Consider the following 13,696-nt stretch of genomic DNA (forward strand, 5'->3'; position numbering starts at 1 on the left):
AAAAGAAGGGGATCTAGTGAGTTATTAATAATCAATAGAGAGAATTGTTGGATCATGAAGACAAAATTATGATTTTAGAGGAAAAAGTCATAGAGTTGACTAATTTGGTTCCTTAACTTCTCCAATGAAGACCACTAGCTCAAGTTTACACTCCATTCCTAAAGAAGCATATGTTGAACTATCAATTGACTTGGATTTTGCAAGGTCTTAATTTTTCCCTGAATAATCCACATGAATTTTATCATGCATTCCAACAATCTCTTGCAACCATTAAGAATTTGCTGTGTGAACTATACATGCACAATTTAGCTATCCCTAATGATAGGGAATGAAATCCTTTGATGTATGTGGGGGATACCCAATTAAGAGCATTTATTTCTTGGGCTCAGAATGAAATTATAAGAGAAAATCAGGCTAAACCATATAGAGAAGTAGAAGAATCAGAACTATTGTACTTGATGCCCAAAGAAAAAGATCCACAGACATACTATTATGATTTTTTGAAAGTTGCAAATTCTAAAAAGGGGAGAAACACATAAAACCTCTAAGAGCAACTGTTTACTCAGTGTTCAATGAAATGTAATATAATGAGTTACATGAAGTAGAAAAATCAATCAGTCAATGATGGATAATACTTCCCAAAGACTTGTAGGTTAAGGAACTATTGGCACTCAAAATTGCTTTCCTATTTTGAGTGTCCATTCCAAATTTTGAGTTGCTTTGAGCCCCCTGTGAACGCTTTTCATGCATATGTGCCCGATTGTTGTATTAATGCCTTTGTGATGTTTTATGTTTCTAACACCCTTCATTCAGCCTATCCATATGCTTTGTAATGATAAATTGATATTTCAAACCATTTTGCGAAGTCCCATTTTGAGTAGTTTTCAGTTCTACATTTTTTGCCTAATTGTGAAACAGTGATCAGAGGGCATGTTTGCATTTGAATATCTTTTACCTGGTTAAGATTCATGACCCACCACTTTGAGGAGTTTTAATATGCATATCAAAGAACCTATGTTCCAAGTTTCAAGTCATTTTGAATCCTTTGACTAGGTTTCAAACCTCTCAAAGTTGGTCAGTTACCTTTGTTGTAAATTTGCATTTTGTTCATAATTTTGGGTAGCCTTGTTTGACAAGCTATAACTTTTGACCAGTTGACCCAAATAAGAAAATTTCTTTTGCATCGTGTTCTAGAGGTCAGAGACTTTGTACATTTCAAATTTGAGCTTATGAAAAATTTGTTTGATCAGTTTTCAAACATGATTCCATTTACAATTTTTAGAGTTTCACTGTTAATCAAAAGTGCAAATTGATTGGGAGCCATGTTCGGGATATCATATCTTTGATTCCATGATTGGTGGGACCAAATGGTTTGTCCCCTACATTCTGCTTTAAAAATGCTACAAGTGTGCCAGTTTTCAAGTTTGGATGAATCCATTTGCATACTTTTCTAAGGCCTTTCCATTTGCAAAAAATGTTATTTTACTGATGTTCACTATCCTGCAGTTCCAACTAGCCAACTTTGCACCTTCGCCAAATGCGTCCCGTGATTCATCATGAGCCCAAATCATAGAATTATATTATCCTCATGACAAAGAACCAGTGCCCCGATTTTTAGAATCTCAGGTGCCCCTTTCCCTAGTTTTCAAGGCCAAAACCAAATGCAATTATCAGCTTTCTGACATGTTTATTTGCAGGTGATTTTAAGTATGCATGTTCGGAGGTCGATATCTTTTGACTCTGATGTCATCATGTAACCAAATCTGGTAGGCCTGTTGAATAGGTTAGAGAGAACAGAGATCCTAAGTTTAGGAGCTCGGCTAGGTGTTTATGTCAGTTTTTAAAGCTAGGCAACAGGCCTCCTGACAGAGATTTCACAATGGTGCGAAAATGATTAAAATAAGTTTTCAATGATCAATTTGTGATCAAATCAGGTTCCAGTCATTTCAAGAGAGTTAATGGATCAGTTTTCCATCTCAGTTGTTCAGGAACAAATTTTTTTTTAGCCGGACCCCCTTTGGGGTCCAACTCATTAGATCAGATTGATAAAATTGTACATGGATCAAGTGTTTTTATTCATGGACTGGCTCCCAAAATACATTTGACATTTCTCTGAACTTGGGAAATTATAGAAATATGATTATCCTAATGATTATAAAAAGGGGTCTGTGGGTCTTTGTAATTAGGCTCTTTGCTAAATCTGTCCGGGTTTTCTTGTTCATGTGATTTTCTTAAGGAGAGTAAGCACAACCAACACAATAACTGTGATGCCTCCATCCATGTGGTATTTGATAGTGCAGCATTTAAAATATTTTAGTCTTCAAGTGTTGTAATTGGACTGGGACGTCACAGAGTTAGAGATCCGCAGGCATTCAAAAGTTAAGCATGTCCTTTCCATATTTTTCATCAAAATGTCATCAAGCATCCATGAGCATGTGGCATGCGAATAGATCCATGCAAAAGGGGGGTGGTTGATTGTTTCAATCTGAACACACATTAGAAGAGGCTGCAACTTGTATCTAATGGGCGGCTTGTGCATAAAATAACTCACTCCCCATGTGGCTAAGGGAGTTTGTAGGCAGCATCACATATCAAAAATATTGTGGCAGCAGGCATTTAAGGTACAGCCCAAAGATGTCAGCAAAGGACAATCCACGACTTTCTCAATAGGGAGGCTGTACACAACAGGCAGAGTATCCACATTTTTGAAGAAAAGGAACCACTTAATGCAAATTAGGCATTTAAAGATAGGTGAAGGAGGTCCCTCACGCCAAGAATGATTCAATGATAGGAAATCCGAGCAGTAGGGAAGCCCTACATTTTCACATAGAAGCCGCAACCTTGGAGGCATATAAGGGAGGAGCCTCATGCAATAAGGTCCATGATGGGGGAGACTTATTTTTCAAGTTTCACGCTCAACATTGAGGGGACGGCTTCATCATTGAGGCTCACGTCCAAAAAGGAAGCATAACAGAGCAGGCTACGCATAGGAAGCTGCAGTATGGGACATCCACACCTTATACTAGCCACTGGATACGTTGAGGAGTAGCCTACAACATCAATGGAAGAACAACAACATCCATGCACCCACGTGGAAGAATGAAGACGCCAAGTGAAACTATCAATGGTGGCAGTTTGATAATAGAACAAGGCAATGGGCAGTGGGGATTTCCACATTGGAAATCCATGGCAAGGATGACAGATCAAGCTGTCTGCATGTTTAAATATCCCACATTTGGGGCATGGAAGTTACCATATCTTTATATATTCCCACTTGTGCAACGCTAATTTGTCTTAAAAGATACATCTTTGCAAATGAAAGGGGCCTGCCCAGAGCTTCTCGTGGGGTTAAAAATGTTTTGACCGCCCAGTCGGGTGATCAAGAGGTGGATTTCACGGAGCCCCGATGTCACGACTCTCCCATGAGATCAGAGGGAGATAAAAGGGGGCCACGATCTTACAAGATTCGTAAGGTCATGGGAGTCAAATTTTCCATGTACGATGTGGCGATGAGATTGCCCTTGCCGTATGATCGTGGAGTGAATTTCTCAATTGGACGATGCTACGATGGATCAAAGGGGAGTTAAAATAATTAATATATTAATTAAGAGATGATTTTAGATAGTTACGATTTCATAATATCGTAGACCTATAATGTATTTAAATTTTTTTATATGTTTGAAATATAAATATAAGTGGGGCCCGCCGGAATGATAAGCAGCGAATTTGAGGTCGATACGTGGCATTAAGTAGCATTAATCGATTGAAGAGATAGGAAGAAAAGTAAAATAATTTAAAAATCAAAATTGCAAATGATTTCAATGCTCAGAGTTCTAAATTTTAAAGATTTGAATATTTTTAAAGTTTATATAGTTTAATACTATATGAACTTTTTAAATTTTTCATTTTTACATTGTCTATTCAGTCCGAGAGGCAGATTTTCAGAATGCTCTTAGGGGGGCAATTTTTGTCTGAAATGTACAGTGTAATATACCGTTAGAACTAGAAAAGAGTGAATTTTCCATTTTTGAAGTCAGATTTTATGCAGGTCTCAGAGGATAGCAGCAGGAGGTTTTTTGATTTCGAGGGCTTCACAGTGAAATGTGGAAATTTAATGTTGCAAATGAAACTGTAATCAAATATAGATATATTTTCATCTGATTTGACTTCTCCATCAATTGTAAGGATGAATTTAATGTTTTTTGAAGGTGGTTGAAGCAATTGGTTTTTTGGCAACAGAACAAGTGAATTGCCCGGCAAGGCAAAAGTAACATGTTCAAATTAAATTTTTGAGGCCTTAATACAGATTGTGATGAATTCTTGATATGTCTCCATGAGATATTTTGTTGATTTTGTAGGTGGGAATGTATTAGATATTTTGGCATCATTTATGGTTTCTAGTTGCAGGCAGTTGAAGGAAGTTCAGTTTCAGCAACTTCAGATTGAGGATTTTTCAGTGGGACAGATGTCAATTCCAGATTACATTTCCTGAAAGATCTTCTTTCCTATATATCTTCCTTTTCTGCTCATTGTAAGGGTTCCAATTCTTTGGAGATTTAGGGAGGATTGTGAGATCAGTCTATTTCCAATTTCTTGAGATTTTCTCATAGTTGTGATACCATTTTCTCAATGTTCTTCTGTTATGAACATCAATATTGTATTCCTTTTGAGGCATTTGTTATATTACACAGTCATTCTTTGTGTATTTGCTGAGTTTTGATATACAGACGATGTATTATTTTCAATGAAATTAATGCAAGAGTTTCATTTTTCTTAGTTTCATTCTGATTCTCATCTCATTCTTTTGTTGATTGCAATCTTTTGTGTTTGAGAATGAAGAGCTTGAACTCAATTGCAGTCCTGAAAGGTTGTATGTCTGGATAAACTTGCTAGTGAAACAAAGATCCATGTAAATGCTTGCTTATACTGACAGGATTGTGGGTTGCACTAGAAGGATTTCATCATAAGTATGAGAGTTGTTATGAAGATTGATGTCTGTTTGCAAGTCAAACAGATAGATCATATGTCTGAATGTATGAGTACATTTTGGGTATCCCTCTGCATGTTAAGGTCTAGTTGATGCCCAATGGATAAGGGACTGGTCAGCTTGAAGGATACATGTTCTCTATTGTTGCATACCCGAGTTATGCTGAGAGATCAAGCTTTAATGAATATCAATTTTCCATTTTATGTTTTGAAAGAACTAGAAGTGTAGATCATGGCTTATTTGTTGTTACTTTCCTAGGTTGTGATTAGCTACTACAAGCAAGAAGTTTGTTAGCAAATTGTAGAAGAATATTGACCATTTCTACTATAGGGGATAGTCTTGCATAGAGAAATATCAAGTTAGTTAGACAAATCCCTTAGGTTTGCCCGCCTTGGCTTAGCAGAGCCTAAAGTGAAGTGAGTCCTGATGACTCTGTTAATTGGTCCAGAACTAAGATTTATAGCCTTGCTGAACATAGGATTTAGCTCATCCTTAGGCTTGTCCCTGTCTTTGTTTCCTGGTATCAGGTTCAAATCCACCTGATATGTTCTTTACAAGAAAGAACTCCAATAGGAACCACATTGTCCACATAAATTTTTTTATGGCAAGTAGGCGTACATCATGGTATGTTATGTTGGGGCATACTAGAGGTAGTTTATGGATTCCACTTAAATTGCAACCTCCTCTATTAATGCATCCATTGTTAAGAATCAATGAGGATGTTAGTGCACACAAGATGGTTTCTTAGGTACAAGCCTGAGAAATGTTAAATGATTCTATAGGTTATTATTGGAGTTGGTAGAATGAAGGAACTAGATCCAGTATTGCAGAAGATTTTAGGTTGAAGGTCAAGGTTAGGAACTACATTTTTCTAGAAGACTAGCCAAATTCTAAGTTGGGGAGAATAATGGGCTGAAGGAATGTCATGAATCCATGGGTTTTTATGGTTTTTATGTGATGTTTTATGTTTATGTTGAAAGAATTTTAAATATAATGTTCTATATATAATTATAACTGCCTTGCTTTTCCATAAGTTTCATGGCACTATATGATTTCCTGAATATACTACTATGGTTAGAACTTATATAAAAGAATGGGACTATATATGTATGATATATTGATGTGCATATCCTTTTTCCTTTCTTACATTTAGTGGGTAGGGTCCTGTAACTATGCATTGTGAGCAAGGATTGATATGCATATTGAATGTCTATCATGGATTAATTAAGTAAATTTGTTTTACAAATTATTTCATGTGTATGAATATGATTGCAGGAATAAGTCAAAGGAAGGAGTGCATGTGGATGCATTAATAATATAGTTATATAGTTACCTAATATTTATGAGTTGTTGAAGATCAGGCCAGCCTAACTTCCAACTATTGTGCAAATCCAAAAGTAATTATGTCACATGTTTAAGACTCATTTTGTTGAAGATGTGTACCACGATGTAATAATTGCATTTCTAAGTTCTCGATGCTGAAGCTAGATCTTAGGAAGTTAGTTTTCTATAGTTTCTTTAAGTAAGCTTTTGAATAAGGCTCTCAAGTTAGTTCAACAGAGTTTTTAATTGCACTAACATTTCTCTTTCAAATATAAACTATCATTTCTAGTTTGTAATATTCCATGAGTTGATATCAATGCAAGTGGTTACTATTGTGCATTAATCTTTAAAGTTTATAATTGTAGCTATTCGCTTATCTAATGGGGCCCACTTGGTAAGTGAACCTAGTTGGTATAATTAGTTTCTCTTCTAATAGGACTAAGTAATATTTCTATTGTTCTTGCAAACATTGGTAACATAACTAATAGTTGTTCCTACAATAAAGGTAAACAAGTTCTATTTTTATTTCATTTCTTTCATTTAGTTAAGGTTTCTTACATTTTCATATAGATTAAGTGTTCCTATTCTTAATTCCATAGGATAGAAAATGATAGTTAAAAAGGTTTAAAGCATATACTTTGTGGACATCATCTCAAGTTTACGTCCCTGGTTGATTAAGTAAATGGGTCTAATGGGTAGTTTTGGATGCTATGATGGATGTATAATCCATATGCACAAAGCCTAGTTTCCAATGCAATCATTTTACCAAGCATTGCTCATCCTCAACATGTGCTTGTCTATAGCCTCTGCCTCATCGGCCAACTCATGTAATGATTAGCATCCTACACAATAGTTTATGTTTCCATAATTCAAAACATAATGGGTTTAGGTTCCTAGTGTTGAAACTATGCTTTGATACCAAATGTCATGCTCACAAACTAGGGCAAGAAAAAACCAGTTTAAAAAAAAGGTTATAACTAATTTGTCTACACAGTAACACTAAAAGAGTTGTGGAGAGGTCAATGATATGATAAATTTTATAAGTTCATGTCTCAAGGTTGCATAATTAGGTTACATGTGTTTAGGGTTTTCGATGTAGATTTAGATAATCGATCAAGGTGACAATTGGGAGATGAAGTTAATGTATGTTTAAAGAGTTCGTTCACATTTCTATCTTTAGACATATTGTTAAATTAAATTAAATATTTTACTAAGAATAATATGTCAATTATGAAGACAAACTTTAACAAATTCAACATGCCATAAAGTTGTCGCTACAGGAACATGAACTAATAGGATTCATAGGGTTCATTGTAAAACTATTTACCTCATGAATTATATTTATACCCCATAAAGCAAGGAAATAATTGTATTTCAATTTCATTATTTAAAGTTTGATCTACTAGGTTAACATTTTAAGGGATTAAGTACATGTTTGCATCGCAACATATTATGTGTATTTTTTCCTAATCATCATAATAAGAAAATACTACATTGTCAACATATAACAATTGTAGTTATAAAATGTTTTATCGTCTCTAATTAAAATATGAATAATTAACATATAAGGACCATACATATATAATAAACTAATGAATCTTAAAACAAATCTCCTATATTATATTTATCAACTAACTTCACTAATAAAATACTTATTCTAAGCATACTAATAATTAACTCATAGGAATATATCCACATTCAAAAAATAATAATATAATAACATTCAATAAATTAAATAGCTAACAAACATATCATATCCTATTTCTAACCACCTATCCTATTCAACTACATACTAATTAATCACTATCTATATAACCCATTTATTAAAAAATACTAACAATTTGATTACTAAGATAATCTCTCATACTAACTATAAAAAAAAAAACTCAAATCATAAACTTATTAATAACTAACTAACAATATGCACATCAAATAAAAACTAAAATTTAATTTCTAATCCTACCCTATACTCCCTACATCACCGTCCTACCACCTAGCCCCTTCCATCACTATCCCACTTGGAAAGTGGGCTCCCTACCCCAAATGGCTACAACCCAAGGCAGATGCACATGAATCTAGGATGAGTCAGTGGCTGCTTATGTTGGAGGCTCATTAAATGTGGCATGGTATGCATGAGAGCTTTGAATGGAGTTTGAAAGAAGGTTTGAAGGAACCACCAAGGATAAAGGGGCCTTAATAACATTGTTTTCCAAGATAAAATTAAATACAATCACATGTTAGCATGGATCTTGGAGAGAGGAAAGGTGGGTGGGGTGTGGACCCCACATGGGGAACATCTCCACTCCCTTAACTTGCTCATTTTTAGTAATTTTTTTTTGTTGATTTGAATGGGAGTTTCCTCTCCCCTATTTTTAAATAACTGTCTTATTTTCTTCATGATTGCATTTTATTTGATGTCTTGTGCACAAGTGGCCACATATAAACAATTATATTTTAATGAATGTGGATTGAAACTTGTTTGGGAGTAATTTATTTTTCCTCCCATAAATATTCCAGAGACCTATAGGTCTCAATTAAGAGGAAAAATATCCAAGTTTCTTTTGTTCCCAAATGGATTTATTCTTCTATCCTTTCCAATTTTGCTAGTGTCTTGATTTACTAGTTTAACAAGATATTTGGTCACCTAAGTACTATATTCGTAATGCTTATTATAGACTTCATTGAACTAAGTAGTTAATCCATTTAGTCTACTGGGTCTAATAGTATTGAATCTATGCAATGTATCTAATTAGAGTGTTGTTTATTCCATGAAATACATTGTTGAAAACAATTGATTAATTGTGTATTGTCTTTGATGTTACACAAAATGCCATATCTTTTCTAGTCAGTGTATACCAAGTTCACCTGGATGATGAAGATAGTTTCCTATGACTACTAAGCATTCCAAATTTTTACAACTTTCAAAGATAGTGTCTATAAAGTTCACTTGGGAGACAAAGAGAAGTTTGTAGAAGTTGAGTGTTAACGAAGCTCACTCGGTTGATGAAAGAAAAGTTGGATGAAACTTGTGTTAACTAAGTTCACTTGGTTACCAAAGGAACTTTATGAATATGAAGTGTTAACCAAGTTCACTTGGTTAATGTAGTAAAATCATTTCTAAGCTAAGGTCTACTGAGCAAAGTTGGCTAATGAAGGGTTTTCTTGTTTTTGCATATTGAGTTCAATAGATTTATTTGTTGGTTCTAGCTGACTAAGGAGATGAATATTAATTATTCTATGTTGTATTCAAGCTAACTTGACAATATGTATGGTATAAGTATAAGGTCAAATTGAGGATTGAATTTGTGCAAGTAAATAGAAGATTTAAAGACCCTTAGAGGAAACGAATTGGAAGGATAAGCAGAATATCCTTATGGAGCTACAAAGATACATTTGATTAGAAAGGATCAAGTATAGATGCCACAATTGAGATCTATAATCAACAATTTAGTTATATCAAAAATTAGGTAATCTCATTGTTACTCTCTAGTCATTGTAGTAGTGATCTAGATCTCTTAATAGAGTTGACTTAACAACTATTTGTAAATCCTCTAGCAAGGTGGCATTTCTAGATGAAGTGTCTAAGAACCTCTAACAAGGCCACTCCTAATAGGGTAATTGAATCGTCTAAAAGGGTCACACCTAACAATGTGTTTTTTAACCTTTAATAGGGTTGGCTCCTAATAGGGCTCACTTCAGAAGAGTGAAAATCAGTAACTAGTTGCAATTGGTTGTTTTTCCCAAATTTGGTTTCCACATTAAATCTTGGTGTCACTTGTGTTCATGCTATTTCTTTCATGTGTAGGAAAATAATTTAAGTAAGGTTAATTACAACTAATATCTTAAGATTTTCATGTTAAGCATTTACCAAGTTAGAGTTTCTGTTTCAGTGCTTACCGAGTTACAACATTTACTAGTGTAAACTGAGTGCCTGTATGTTTACTGAGCATTAGTAATTTTAGTGAAGTTTATGTTATGTACTAACATCTAAGGGATCTAGGATTTATTTTAGTGGTAATTGGTTTACCCCTCTCCACTTAGCTACTCCTCCTAAATTTTCATCAATCGGTATTAAGAGTTTTCTTGGTGCTTGTAGAGAAGGTTTCAAGTACCTAAGCTAAAGATCAGGATGTCTTATAGAAGAGAGATTCCCAAGTTGAACAAAGATAACTTCTAGGCATAGAAAGAACTTATGAAGCTATATTTTGAAACCATCAGTGATCCAGGTTTGAAATACTTGGAAAATGCTTACAAGGCTCCTACTAGATCACAAATTGTGGAAAAGATTACTGAAAAGAAAAATCATAACATCATGATGATTGAAATTACATTAGATCTTAACTATGATGAGGTCAAAGGATGTGATACTACTCATGACATGTGGACCAAACTAAAGGATATCTATGGAGGTGATGACATCGCAAAAAAAGCCAAGGAAGAAAGCTTGAGAGATCAGTTTGATCAAATGAAAATGAGAGATGATGAAAACATTGCAAAATATATTGAGAAAATCAAAGCTAATGTCAATTCTATCAAAGCCTTTTGGAGCTACAACTGAAGATGTGACAGTGGTAAGCAAGGTACTTAGAACCTTTCTTCTTATCTATGTAATCAGAGTGTCTACTATTCAAGATATGAGATGTGATCCAAACAACAAGATAACTTTGGATGCTCTAGTTGGAAGATTGACTACATTTGAACTAAATAACTATGATAATTATATGCCTAGTTATAGAAATCTTGAGTTTGCATTTGAAGCCAAGGTATCATGCAAGAAGAAAGCTAAAAGGCCTAAAAGAAAACAATCTAAAAGTGAAGAGGAAGACAATTCTAATAGTGATCTTGAAGCCATTAAAGGATTTCTTGCAAAAAGGCATCCCAAAGGCAAAGGAAAGTACAAAGGTAAAATTCCTTTGATCTATTTCTCTTGTGCAGAAGTTGAACACATTGTTGCAAGATGTCCAAAAAGAGAAGAAAAAGATGAAAAGAAGCAAAAAAGTCCAAAGGAAAGAAGGATTTCAAGAACTTTAAGGACTAAAAGGACAAAGGTAAGAAATATTTTTTTATGAAAAAATATTTAGATGGTAATGAAGATGATGAAATGGTTTATATTGCTGTAAAAGATGAATCTGATGATGAAAACTTATCTCTCATGTTAGAAAAAATGATACATGGATTATTGATAGTGGTTGCTCAATCATATGAATGGTGAAAAAATAAAGTTTGAACATATGGAACATTATGATGGTGGAAGTGTGAGATTTGGAAACAATGAACCATGTTGCATAAGGGGAAAAGGTTGTATCTCACTAACCAATGAACTTAGATGTGATAATTCTTATTTGGTTGAAGGACTAAAGCATAATCTACTAAGTGTGGCATAGTTAATTAACATTGGATTCAAGGTAAAATTCATGAATGAGAAGGCCAAGCTGCTAGATAGAAAAGGAAATCTAGTTGGGTTTAGTAAACAAAAATAAGGTAACTTATTCTACCTAGATCTTAGTGAAAGTTCATGTTTCATTTCTCAAGTAGAAGAAAGCTGGTTATGGCATAAAAGGCTATGTCATGTGAAATTTGATAATCTAATTAAGATAAGAAAGAAAAAAAGAGTGAGAGGTATTCCTAGTCTGAGAAAACCTGATATGGGCCTATGGCAAAATTATCAAATTGGTAAAATTGGCAAGACAAGTTTCAAAAGAAAAAACTATCATTCTGAAGAAGTCTTGGAGCTAGTTCATATAGACTTATGTGGACCGATTGGAATAGAGAGCTACAATGGAGATAAGTATTTTATTCTTTTTTTTTATGATTATTATGGAATGATGACTATAATGTATCTGAAAGATAAGTCTGAAGCATTTCAAAAGTTTAAGTGGTATCTGGCAAGAGTAGAGAAAGAAACTAGAAAGAAGATGAAGTGTTTAAGATTAGATAGAGGTGGTGAATTTATTTCTAATGAGTTCAATGAATTTTTCATTGAAAGAGGAATTAAGAGATAAGTATAAACACTTGGTAGACCACAACAAAATGGTATAGCTAAAAGAAGGAATAGATCCATCATGGATTGTGCAAGAACTTTGATGATAGAAAAGAGTGCTATAATCAAATACTAGAAGGAAGCAATTAGTATTGTAGTACATACCTTGAATAGATGTGAGGCCTCACCCCGATCTTTCATAGCATAGATATTTTATTTACATTTTGATATTCGAGATCTTGATATTTTGACAGCTATTTTAGACTTAGGAGGATAGTGGATTGTTTTATCTGTTGCTTTTGATACTTTAGTAGTGTTTTACATTATGATATACATGAAGAACCTAATATTCTGTAAGAAATGATTGAACACATATGGATGCAGTTTTATGACATGATACTATTATATTTTGATGCAATGCAAAATGTTAATTTGATTATGATGATTTATGATTTGTAGATAACTATTAATTTGATTATGTTGATTTATGATATGTAGATAAATGTTAATTTGATTATGCTACTTTACAATATGTAGATGAATGATTATGATATGTAGATAAGTGATAATTTGATAATGATGACTTTTGATATTCAGATTGTGATATTTTAACATTTCGAACGAACTATTTGAAATGACTAGGGAAGGAAATTGAATTTGAATTGCGAAATTAAATGTATTTGTGATATATGTATTTTATACAAAATCCATGGACTATTGATGCTCAAGTTTAATGTGGAGGAAGTGGAACCATGGAAATTCTTGGGGGAAACAAGTTCCAAACCTTATGAACATAGTTTAACCAAGGTGAATCTTTGGAAGATTCAAAAGCCTCATTGTGAAAGTATTTTTCTTCATAAATGTAAGGTTGCTTGATTGTGAAAATGTTTATTCTTAAAGATGCATTAGGAGCATGTCATGGTAATGTGAACATGTTTTTATGTATCACTTGACACTTGTGGATTTTGTGTGTAGTTGACAGGTCATTTAGGGTTTTGATCATGGTGGTAACATACCCTAAAACAAATTACCTTGTTAGTAAGTAATCCCACTTGACAAGGGGTAGGATGGGTCACAATAAGAGGAAATTCGAATTTGGATTTGGCTAGGGTTTTGAAGGGTCATTAGGTAGTCCCAAGGTGTCTTTTATGATAAAATAAGTTACCCATATGATAGTATATCAAGTTAGAGACCTAGTTTTGACCATGTGAGTACCTAGACAACCTAAGGGGCCCCTTTATCATGCATTCTTCCATCAATTCGAATTTGGAGTTGTCACATGTGTTTTCTCCCATGCTACCACTAAGTCAAATATATAAAATTTAGAGGAGACAAGTTTGTAAGAGGAAGTGGCTAGGTGTTTTTGCTAAAATAGTTAGTGAGAAGGCCTTATTAGATATTCTTGG

This window comes from Cupressus sempervirens, chromosome 8 (genome assembly GCF_028749045.1).
Source record: "Cupressus sempervirens isolate cs-2001-9-10 chromosome 8, ASM2874904v1, whole genome shotgun sequence".
In the NCBI taxonomy this organism is placed as follows: Eukaryota; Viridiplantae; Streptophyta; class Pinopsida; order Cupressales; family Cupressaceae; genus Cupressus; species Cupressus sempervirens.